This window comes from Siniperca chuatsi, linkage group LG9, assembly GCF_020085105.1.
Source record: "Siniperca chuatsi isolate FFG_IHB_CAS linkage group LG9, ASM2008510v1, whole genome shotgun sequence".
In the NCBI taxonomy this organism is placed as follows: domain Eukaryota; kingdom Metazoa; phylum Chordata; class Actinopteri; order Centrarchiformes; family Sinipercidae; genus Siniperca; species Siniperca chuatsi.
The window spans coordinates 27,339,494-27,351,503 of NC_058050.1; the positions used below are offsets into that span (position 1 = coordinate 27,339,494).

A 12,010-nucleotide genomic window follows, 5' to 3' on the forward strand; every position below is an offset into this window, starting at 1 on the left:
TGTAATAATTTAAGGTGACTCAGATGAGTATATCAATATTTTTATCAACTCCTGTCTTCTCTCATCTGGATTTGGGCAGCTGGACAGTCAGGGGACAATGTTTAGAGAGATTTTAGTAGAAAAACCAACCTGAGACTAGAAAAGCGATGCCCTTGTGTATTTATATAACAAAGGTTAGCTTGTTCAAGCAGACTTTTCTCCACATGCAAGTGACTGTGACACTAAGTTTAGCTCTAGTCTCTATTTCAAAACATTCTCTAGTGTTGCTTGAGAAGCATTAGCAAGTTTATCACACTCGGGCTTGTATATTCATTTTCTGTTTAAAGCGAGACTATTTCATTTTAAAAGATTAAATAACAAAATCTTCCTCCAACAAATCAAAGAACTAAAACACACACTTACTAATATCAATACACTCGGGGGTTTTGCTGCTACAGTCTTGCTTGACCAGTAGCTTATGGTGGCTAGTGTTAGCTAATGTTAGCAAACCTTAGCTAGCTATCACTATGATGCCGACATTTGCTGCTGTTGTAGTTGCTAACATTACTGAGTCAGGTTTGTTGACTTTATGACTCTTCTTTACTTGCTACCATTACACTGTGTTTTAGCATGTCACAGATATATACAGTATATTTCAGTGGTTCGATTTTAATTGTTCACAGTAGTAAAACAAGAAGCTGAACCACTGCAGCTCACAAGAAACGTTTGTCGTTTCCTGCTTGTCTTCTTTGTGTTTTACCAACGTAAAAGGTGCAAACCACCACCTACTGAACTGAAGTGTGTAGATTAATGACATTAAATATTCTCAATACTGATTGGTTTTAAAAAAAAAACAACACAAAAAAACAACCTTCCACCGTCTTTCCTAATCCTGTCTCCATAATACAGGCCCAACGCATTAACCCCCTACTGATGTCCCTGGATCCTTGATCTGCACTCAATAATGCATTTAAACTCAATTCCTACCCTGCCTAATGTATAATGTCTCTTAGTGTGTCCCTGTCTGGATTATATTTACCACAGTGCATAATAATTACCAGTGTTGGGGGTAACGTAACACGTTACAGAAATATATTACTTTTCACAGTAACGAAGTCATGTAACGCGTTACTAATAGGATTTCGATAATATTATTACATTTACTATGTCAAGTAACGCGTTACCACCCCTAATTAAGTGTTAATTGTTTTGTTTTTTTAAGAATTCATCCAGAGCGCCACTCGAAAAAATATCCCTCGAAGAATCATGTTGCCGAAATTCGATGGCTGAGATGGCTGCAGAGTCGGACTCTGGACCAGAACATAATAGTTAAGTGCAATCTATGTCTAGGGAAGCCGAGGGAACTCTCTACAGCGAGAAATAGCTCAAGTAACCTGAAAAATATTTATCCCTGTGTCATAATTTATCAGACTTTGATCCTTTGTAAACCTGCCCATGCCTGTGTCCAAGGCTGTTCGTTTTTTTAAAAAAGATCTTGTTCTATATCATCACACTATTGTTAATATAAGCAGGCAAGTGGTAACTACTGTAACCACAGCCTGAGCTTCTGTGCTTTGATTACCCGCCATGAAACAACATTACCTGTACATCAACCAGGGCTGCGTTCAGCCCCGACAAAATGCAGCAAAACGTTTATTTAAATAGAAACGGTGGTGAGTTGAACACCCTGTTGTGTACACAAGCACACTGCACTGGACTGCCTTTTTAATACGGCGGTGCTTATGTACATGTCGTTGCTGATTGGGTAACACCTCTGACACCCACCAAACGAGAGAAAACACACCTCAGCTGCACACCGTTTTGAGGAAAATGACGTTTAACCCAGAAACCGTAACACAACGGTGCACAACGTTTTCAGATTGAACGTGCCCCAGGTATCACAGTATGCTTTTACCTTGCCACTCTTTGTCTGCACATGTCATTAGCATGTTTCCCTGTTGCTGTGACCTGCCCAACCGTTCCTTATTTGCTAATCAGCTACCCCATGAATTCAAAGACTGATTAAGTGGTTTTGACATCTAGAGGGCAGAAAAGACACACAACAAACTCAAAATCAAAGCAATGAGTCTTGATATATCAATGTATTATGTTTTTATAGAAAACATCACAGCAAACAACTCACATCTCCAGCAGAAACAGTACAACATAGGCATCCCATCGGATCCCACCTGGCAAATGTAAGTCCAATATTTTTTCTTCCTTATTTTTTTTCTTTCAGCTCCAGTTTGGCCCACCAGCTCCTCATCTCTATCTGTTTTACTGGTTGGATGTTTGACTCACTTATTTACCTGGCTTTCTACCATTTCGCACTGGGCTGTTTGGGTGTTGGTGAGAGCTGGCCCTCGACTGAACCACAACCCCAAAACTAATCCAAAGAGCTGAAAGCTGCTGGATACTGCATAGAACTTCAGACATGACTGTTGATTCTCAGTAAGATCAACACTACCACCACTACTTTCAATGCACTGACTAAACCACTAGTGCTGCACTGGTTGTACTGTGCAGCTCCAGCGGTTGAGATGTGTTGATCAACTGTATGAATATGAGGCAGGGTAAAAACTCAGCCTTTCAAAATCAAAGCATAACTCTTCATAAAATAATACATTACATTAAAAAACAAGATTACATAACAATAGGCCAATAATTGGCCAATAATAAATACGGCACTAAATGAACTTATTAATAAATGACATGCCACTGTATATGCATTCATTCTACAGCAACATATTCTGTGTTTTGGTCATAATTATGAACAGTTGCTCACATTGTAAAAGATTAAACACAAAGCTTGATACAGATGTGAACCAACTGCTGTGAGATCACATGTATGATCCGATCCCACATTGTTATGGAATGAGTCATTTAGCAAGGTCTAACCCCCACCAACATGGTTCTCATTACCCTCGCCATAGCCTTGAGTGTGCTGGCATAAACCCCCCTGCTCCTCCCCTTTGGCAACACACACACACACACACACACACACACACACACACACACACACACACACACACACACACACACACATAACAGAGAGCACTGCAGTATGGATATTTATACCCAGGTCTGTGTTTCCCATTAGGATGGCTATGCCTCTGTCTCTGCTCCACCACACAGCGCTCACTGGAGGAAATGGAACTCTGGGTTCAATTACCTCACAGACAGTTCCCTACAGTCCCAGCACTTGTTATGAAGCACTGATGAGGGAAATCCTCAACAACATTCATGCAATAACAGGGATCTTTGTGTGGTGTGAAGGATAAAAGACTGTCGGCACCTTTTTTTCACCTACTGTATATAACTTAGATCTGTGTATTAATAATGATGTAATGGTAGATAAAAAGATCATAAAACTAAACGCTGTAAGTTACATACTGTGAGTATCAAGACACAGGGAGGCATTTAACCAAAACTAAATGCGAGATGTGCTGTACACTATCATCCAGTGTCTGCTTAACCCTCCTATTATGTTGAAAAATATTACACCCCTTATGTTATGGGTCAAACTGACCCACAGTGTTTAATGAAAAGTCAAAAAGAGGCCAAGAGTCAATTCAAATCAGTAAAGTGTTCTTATGGCTTGTTAGAGAATCCAGAAAGAGAAAATATAAGAACATTTGATATATAGAGTAAATAATAAGGATTTCCTTTCTCACAAATTATGACATTTTGATAACACTTTTCATTAATATAATTCTGGGATTTTCACTTCCTCTAAATAGTGTTATATTTTCATGCATTTTGTAAAGGTAAGTCCACTTGCACTGTAGATATGATTTTAGCATTTCATTATCCCCTCACTTTTCCATTATTCTCCACATGATGACCACAATTTCAATGTTTGCTTCCTGCACATGCACACCCTGCCCTGTACACACATGGCGCTGCTGTCTTGTTGAGGGGGGGGGCAGACCTGCCATCATTTCTGCCTCTTGCAATTATCTGATCCCACTTGATGTATTGCTTGCTGACTGCCTGCTGGTCTGGATATCACTGATCGTTGTCAAGATGGAATTATAGGTTACGGTAACCATAGGCCACAGAGTATAAGTACCACATTATACAACGCACAAGCATGAAAAAATCTGCCAAAATCTCAGAACAACCCACAGTACACGTCCGCCTACGTGCAGGAGCATGTTTCATGTCAGCCCAATCAGAACCAGTCAACACAATAAAACCAGTTATAACAACAATATACATTACAGAGGCTGATGTTTACATATATTAAAGCATCCAGGTCAAACGGACCTGCAAACATCACCGTAGCATACAAATTCAGTACAGACTTTCCATAACACATTAGCGTGTCCACGTTTTACACGTGGAGTCATGACCCCAGTGGGGAAAAGTCAAAAGATTTCAGGGAGGAAAAGAGAAGGCAACCAGTGTTTCAGACAACTCAAAAGTGGAAATGTAATAGAAGGGCTAAAGCAAGCAGCACATCATCACATACAGCACATTAACAGCTGTAGAACAAAGTAAGATCATGAATCACATGAACATGAATCAACAGCCACACAACCACAGCTTGCAGTCTGAATTAGGGATGAGCTGGATACCCATATAAATCTCCAGTAGTTCTCATGGATAATGGGTTCTTTGCTGGCACAAGTACTGAGGGCCGATATCTGTAATAAAACAAGCACACTGCAGGCTTGATAACAAGCAAGAAGCCACATTTTAAACCTTTTGTTTACTGTTGCCATGTGTTGAGTTTCTGTTACGCTAAGTAGTAGTAAGTTTACTGTATTTTAGATGATTAAACTTACAAGTGATTGAAATATCTAATGTTTGATATCCTTAATTAAAGAACAAAGTTGTTGTTATGTACAGAACAACTGATGCAGTGAAGTGCAATCCCAATCATCCTTCCTTCCTTGTATGAATGTAGGATTTACTGTAAAAAAGTCAAAGCTGCTATTTTAATGGAGCCCTCCCTCTTTAGAGTTAAAATGGGATTGTTTAGAATTCGAATCAGAATACTTCGTTTAGTTTTAATGTCACTCCAGAAGCTTCGGCCGTTAAAACAGAAATTATTCAGCGAGACCAACAAACATAGAGCTCCTTTATCATCAGATGTAATGTCCTCGTTCAAGTCGAGCTAATGACCTTTGATCGGGAAAATCATAAAATTACAAAATGTAATTTTGTAATACAGTGAACATGACAGATGGATGACATCTAACACCGGAGGGTATTTTAAACTGAAGTCTGTGTGGTAAGTCTACAAGGTTCTGCCCCTCACGACATCCCTGGTTACTGTGAACCCATAAAGTCTTTATGAAAGCACTAAGATTTGAACACCAGTTGATTTGAACCAGTAAAACCATGTGGCTCTTCCGTTCATCACGGTGACAGTTTTCCTCTCCCCTTGTAGCTCTTACAGGCTGAAACTGTAGCTTCACTACTCGTGGCTCTTATCTGTAGCTCTTTAAGAACCAGTCAAGGTTGAAAACAGACGGCTTCCATTAGGGAATTTCATGCTCGCATAGTTTCATTGAGCTCAGCCTCAGACACAGAGAGAACAGGCGCACAGAAATTGAATTTGATCGGTTTCCTCTCTTCAACTTTTTTTCCTCTGGGGAGCAGTTACGGTGCTGTGACACTCAGCATCGAACAACTGGAGGCTGAATGAAACCTGACTCTTTGACTTCATCTCTGAACATATATGTGGCATGTTTTTAAGAGTAATGTGTGCATTTCTAAAACTTTTATTTTGCAGAATTAGTGAACAGAGTAGAAATTCAGTCAAGTAAAGAATAGGAGTTCCTTTCTTGTGCCACAGTGCTCCCACTGCTCTTTGTGGCTACAATAAAGCCACTTTATCAATGAGGAATGTCAGAAAGATGGATATTTATGGGTGACTTTGGATGAATTTGCTGGAAATGTAGAGGTTTTATGAACCAAATACAATTCAAGAAAACCTCAGTGAGCTGTTGGCATGCACTGGGGTAAACTGAGTTAAACTGAAGCCCACAAAATATAAGATCCTCTAAATATGCGTCATAAAGAATCCACCTACAGCCCAGGACTGGAGCACTGGAGGCAATACTGTAGGTTGAATGACGTTCCTTGGCTGATGACAGGAGGAACCATTGCTGGAACACGCATGCAAACTAAATCTCTAAAACAAACAAACAAATGCATAAAAAGACTGCAGAAGTTTGTGTTTCAAACTGATAATTTGGTACATTTCTAAACCCCACACATATGCAACACACTGTTCATACCATGGCACATCGCATACTGACTTTCACAAGCTGAAGTGACCCTTCACAGAACTCCAACCTCCTGTTCAAAGGAAAACATCTTTGACAGAAAAACAAAACAGACAAATACATTGGACTTATTTTCAGGGTGACAGAATACTTATCTAATATGTTAAGAATTTCAAGTCTCTGCAAGTTGATTTTCAGAGCATTACTGAAATTAAATAAAACCACTGGCCGGCTGGAAAGTATAAAATCAATTTAAAGACTGATGGCATGTTTTAGAAAATGGTCTGCAATAATGTGAAGCATACACACGTTGTAATCAATGGACTAAAACATGCAAAATCACCAGAATGGTTCTTTAACCGGCTGCTCTACACTTGCAGAAGGGCTCAGATGTTGAGACTGAAGGGGAACCTCACTTAAGAGTTAAGGTGGTACTATCAGTGTCATGTGTGAGCATTAAGTACAGACTTTTCACTTTGGACATGGCCAAGCTAGCCAGGCAAAGCTAGGCTAACCCACGTCCTGCGGGTCTGAGCATCTCTTCCCTCGTGCGCCATCTCAAAACACGTAGACAGTTGAATTATTGCCCCGTTTGATCTGAGTGGGGTCCCATTTCACCCACAAAAACAACAAATAACCAGCTTTAGATAAACTGCACTCAGCGACCGTGAGAAGCTGTGCAGTGGCTTCAGACGTGACAGCAGCAGTAATTGAAATTTTCATGAACTGCGGCTTCAACTCAGTGGTTTCATGTAGACTGAAGAAGAAAGCAACTGAGCGAGAGAGAGAGAGAGTAGATTGGGCAGATGTGGTGAAAGGAGATATGGGTGGGAACTGTAAAAGATAATCATCCCCCCCACCCCCACCCCCACCCTCACCCCCACCCACCATCTCCCAAGACACAGTGCCCCTGTGATTGACACTGTGTTTGGAGCTGCTCCCTCTCTGTCTCTGAAGAGAAAAGCTTAACAGTGAGATCTTTGATAACACCGTCACACACTATCACAAACCTTCATTATGATTTGTGCTAAAGAATTGACAACAACTCTTTAGGGAGAAATGCTCTGCTCCCACTGTGCTGTAATCTCCACACTGGCATTAGCATAGATACAAGGCCATATATAGGTTTAGGGATTCAGCAGACCTTATCTAAATTGTAATGCAAATGATATGTGAACACATGCATGTACCCTTTATCTGTGAGTGCATGGAACCAACAGCTGAAGGAAGGAAAGGGGATAAAAAGGGAACAAGGGAAAGGCAGTGATCTGACTTGCACAGCATAGGCAGTGACATTCGTGGGTGTATGAGTGAGAGACAGCCTAAGAAGTATATAAAACAACACATCAGTCATCCACAGGTGGAGACAGGTAGGTGGAGTTCACAGTGTCAGGCAGCATGGTGCCAGCTCATTTGGCGAGATGCTGCTGCTGCTGTAAGAGAAGAGCTGCAGAAACACACTGCTGACCTTGAGGCAGTTTGAAATTCAACAATGAGGAGTAAAATAGAAATCTTTGAAAAAACAGAACAGTGGAAGTCCATTTTCCTGAGGCCTTGCGGTTCTTATTTATAGCATATTCCACTCAGTGCCAAGAGTACCCACATTGTATTCAAAAATTCTGTTTCATATACAAATAGGTTGTGTGTACATGTAGTGAAAAGGCATACTGTAAGAGACTACACTGGCTATTTGCAGTAATGAAAACTCAAAGGATCAAACCAGTGTTTTGGTACATTTTCTCCCATATACTACATATGATGTGTATTTTATATTATTGTTGACCACTTTGCAAAGGGTACTATACATTTCAAATGTTTTACCACCTTTACTGCAGCCATTTGTTTTACTTTATTTCCATACATCAACATCCAGTGACTTGAAACTTGCTTGAGTTTGTGGTGGAAAATAACTAAGTGCGCTTACTCAAATACTGAACTTAAGTGTAATTTCAAAATACTTGTAGTTTATCAGTATATTTCCATTTGATGCTACTTTATACTTCTTCTTCACTACATTTCAGCAGGGCCATAGCCAGGATTTTAGAAATACTGAGGTCAGTCCAGCGGCCCCCAGCAGAACCCCACCCACCTGAGAAATTTCTGACTAGCCGTCAACCAAACCCTGTAAAATTTTTGGAGTATTTAAAAAATATCATAACGTTTCACATTTTATTTATTTAACTGTTCAATTATATATTGTTGCTAATTTTATCCCCCCTGCATGTTGTTTCAAAGCCTTCTCTACACTGGCAGGTATGTAATTCTAAATTTTCTAAATCTTTTTATTTTGATTTTGTTATTTTCTACCCAAAACCTTTTTTTAAATTTAAAGGTATTTAGTCCAAAAAGTATGAAAATAAGCCTTAAAAACCCCAGCGTGTGTAATGTGTGTGTAATCGCACAACTGAGCTTCTCTTCATGTCGTCAAACCCCAATTACCCAACTGTATACAAAGTAGTTAGAATTAGCTCCACCTCGGCCCTCTACAACATTACAGTGCTGCTTACACATCACATTAATGCATCAACAATACTAAGTCAATTTAAAAAAATATATATATTATAACAATCTGTAAGGGGCGTTTGTGTGTTTTTCCCTGCACACACAAGGGGCAATTTGGGGTTCAGTGTCTTGCTCCAGAACACTTGGACATGTGTACAGGGCGAGCAGGGATCAAACCTCCAACCCCTATGACTCAAGGCCGACCTTCTACCACCTGAGTACTGCCGCTCATGACAATAAAAGCAGACATTATGTTCACTGTGATGGTTACCTGACTTTACAAGTTGATTTTCATATCACATTTAAATGAACTGAAACCACTAGCTGCCTGGAAAGAAGGAAAAACACTATATGATGCGATTCAGGTACAAAGAGAAACAGGTGGCAGCAGGAGTACACGTCTTGCTGGGAGTAGCAATGCTTTCCAAGTTGGCCTGGGGGAGGACAAACTTGCCAAACTGGTATTGTAGCGTTTTATGTTGCCATTTAAGCTGGACGGTGACACAGCCAATTAGTTTAGCATTCTTCATAAAGTGCACCCTGAGGTGATGTTCATCGGAGCAGGCTGAAGACAACAAGCAGGTCTAGAAAGGGACACAGCAATAACAGCTGCTGCTGACAAGCAAGAGGCACAAAGGCAGAAACACAGAAGCCAAGCGAAGTCTGCCTGTGGCCCTCTGTGACGTCAGGGAGCAGCAGAGTCACTCCATTACATTCTACTATCAGAGTTCTGCACTGGTCAGGACTTTAACCTGCAACCTGACTGAACCGACTAGTGCTGCCAAATCTGAGACCTAAACCTGACCCGAGACCCAAAGCTATGTTTTTGCTTTATTCCATCCATTATTGACTGTTAGTTTGCAAGAAAATGCAACGCAGACTCTGTCTCTTTCCCTCTTCGCTTTCCCGTCTTCTTGCTTCTTTTTTTTTGAGTCCAAAAATGTTATTTAAAAAACAAAAAACAAAAAATCTACCCCTGGGGTGAGATCATTACATCACTTTTAGATATAAACCAACTTCAAGAATGTTCTGGAATAAAGACTGATTTTCTTGATACAAGTGCAGTGACTGCCATATTGTCTTGGTTTAACATACTGACAGATCTATTTTATTTAGCTATTACCTCTGCACACTGGCAGAATACTTTCTCGCTTTAAGAAAAATAGTTCTTGAAGACTGAATCTGAGACCAAATAATGTGTTAAGATAGATGCTTTTTGCAGCATGAAAAGGGGAAAACAGGCCTACAGCACAGAGGTAGCCTACTGTTGGATACATGTTTCTTTTCTGCAACCGGAGCCAGAGCACTGTTGCTGCTTGATTTTATCTTTGGTTGCCCAAAAAGCATGACATATGTAAAACAATATAGCTACCGGACAGAGGTGGTAGTAACGAGTTACATGTACTCAAGTAACTTTGAGTAAATTGGACTTGTCAGGGCAGTTTTAATGCAGCATACGTTTTACTCTTAGTAGAGTAGATCTTTAGAGAAAATGTAAAGTACTTTTGCTCCGTTACATTTGGATACATTCATGGAGCTACTTTTATTTATTTATGATTTTATGCATTCATGATCCGTAAAGAGGCAGGTGGTCAGCTGGTCCCAGGTCTGCTATCGCTCTGTTATCCTACCGCAGCCACGCCTCCACATGACTCTGTTCAAAGCAGTGGTGATGGGAATTACAGCTCTTTTTTGGGAACCGGCCCTTTCGGCTCCCAAACGGCTCTTCATTTAGTACCGCTTACGCTGCTCATGTTATGGTACACAGATTCTGGACCCAAAAGCACAACTCGACAACAGAGAGAGTTGAAGCGGTTAGTTTCGGTTTATTGTATGAACAAGTCGAAACGAGTAACCAGGTGTGTGGAGGGAAGCTCAGAGAGCAGGTAGACTGAGCGAGGACAGCTGGCTGGCGTGTGCTGGTGAGAGCAGGCAGGCGGAGTGAGCACAGCTGGCTGGCGTGGAACAGCAGTGAACCCGCGATGAGAAGTTTCTGGAGAGCCGGCAAGCACGTTGGAGGAAGGTATCGGTTTGAGGACTGAACCTGAACACAAGGAGTCAGAGGGTTAGTCAGGGGATGCAGGAAATACGTCTTACAATGCACGGTCAGAGGCCGAGACACAGCACCACTAGAGTTAACGGACCATCTGGCAAAGACCGGTGAGAAGAGCCGGGTAGATATACTGCATGGTCTTGATTGGTGGATGGAGAGCAGGTGAGTAGCAGGTGTGTCAGGTTCTGAGTGGAGGTTCCCCGGAGGCCACGCCCCACCAGCACACACACACACACACACACACACACACACACACAGGAGGGGAACCAACAGGGGACAAACAGACAGACACTAGGAGTGGTGCAGCTGTACCATGACAGGTCACTGCCTGAGTTACATTAGTTATTTGTTGCAAGAAATAAATATACAAGATTCTTCATCTGCAATACATTGAAATATTCTGATGTAAAATGTTTAAGCTTATAAAAATCTAAAAACAAATACTAGCTGTTTCATTCCAGTATATTTTGTAATGGGATGTAATCGTGTATCAAAATTGCTATGAATTAATTCTGTACTCCTTTCACCCTTCTGAAAAATGTACATTTTGATGGTGTCCCATTTTGCCTGCTGAAAAACAAAATATGCTACATGCTGTCTTGAGAGAAATACATTTTCTAACCTGAATCAAATATAATTTCTCTTAAATATGTTATCAGCTAGCTTGCTGGAACTTTAGAAGCTAAGAAGAACTAGCATAGCCGTGCTTAGCCTAGGCTACTCAGAACATGTTACCACACCAATATAAGCTCTAGCTCGCTATTCCTAGCTATTTTTCTTGGTCTCCTAACATGTATATAATATTTTAAATAAATATTAAATATATCAATATTTTTGAATAAACAATAAATAAATAAATATCCTGAAACACTTTAACTTAATAACGTATGGTTATTTGAAGACACTCATTAAAATGGTTAAATTGAACAGAATTTTTTTTCTAATTTTAGCATGGCGATTTTATCAAATTGTTTTGAAAGCCCTGTTTGAATTTAAAAAAAAAAAGAAAAGAGCAAACAAAATGCTAAATCATTTTTAATGTTTCACACTGTGTTGTTGTATTTTCATTATATGGTTATTTGAAGACATTAAAATGTTGAGATTACTTATCTTCTTTAATTTATCAGTTTTTTAAATATCAAAATATAAGGTGTCCCATTTTGCCAGTAGCGCCTGTAAAAAAGTTGTCTCCGGACATATTGTGTTTGAGATGGAGTCACTGATTCTGTGTTATTCT

The 12,010-nt window shown here is 40.2% G+C and overlaps 1 long non-coding RNA gene across 1 annotated transcript; it reads right to left on the reverse strand.

The window, feature by feature from the left end:
* Positions 1 to 10,526: 10,526 nt before the first annotated feature.
* On the reverse strand, positions 10,527 to 11,690 carry LOC122881621. Its single transcript, XR_006379192.1, has 2 exons — positions 10,865 to 11,690; positions 10,527 to 10,764 (listed from the first exon to the last, which is right to left on the reverse strand). It is a non-coding gene; the product is annotated as an uncharacterized LOC122881621 (long non-coding RNA).
* Positions 11,691 to 12,010: the final 320 nt, after the last annotated feature.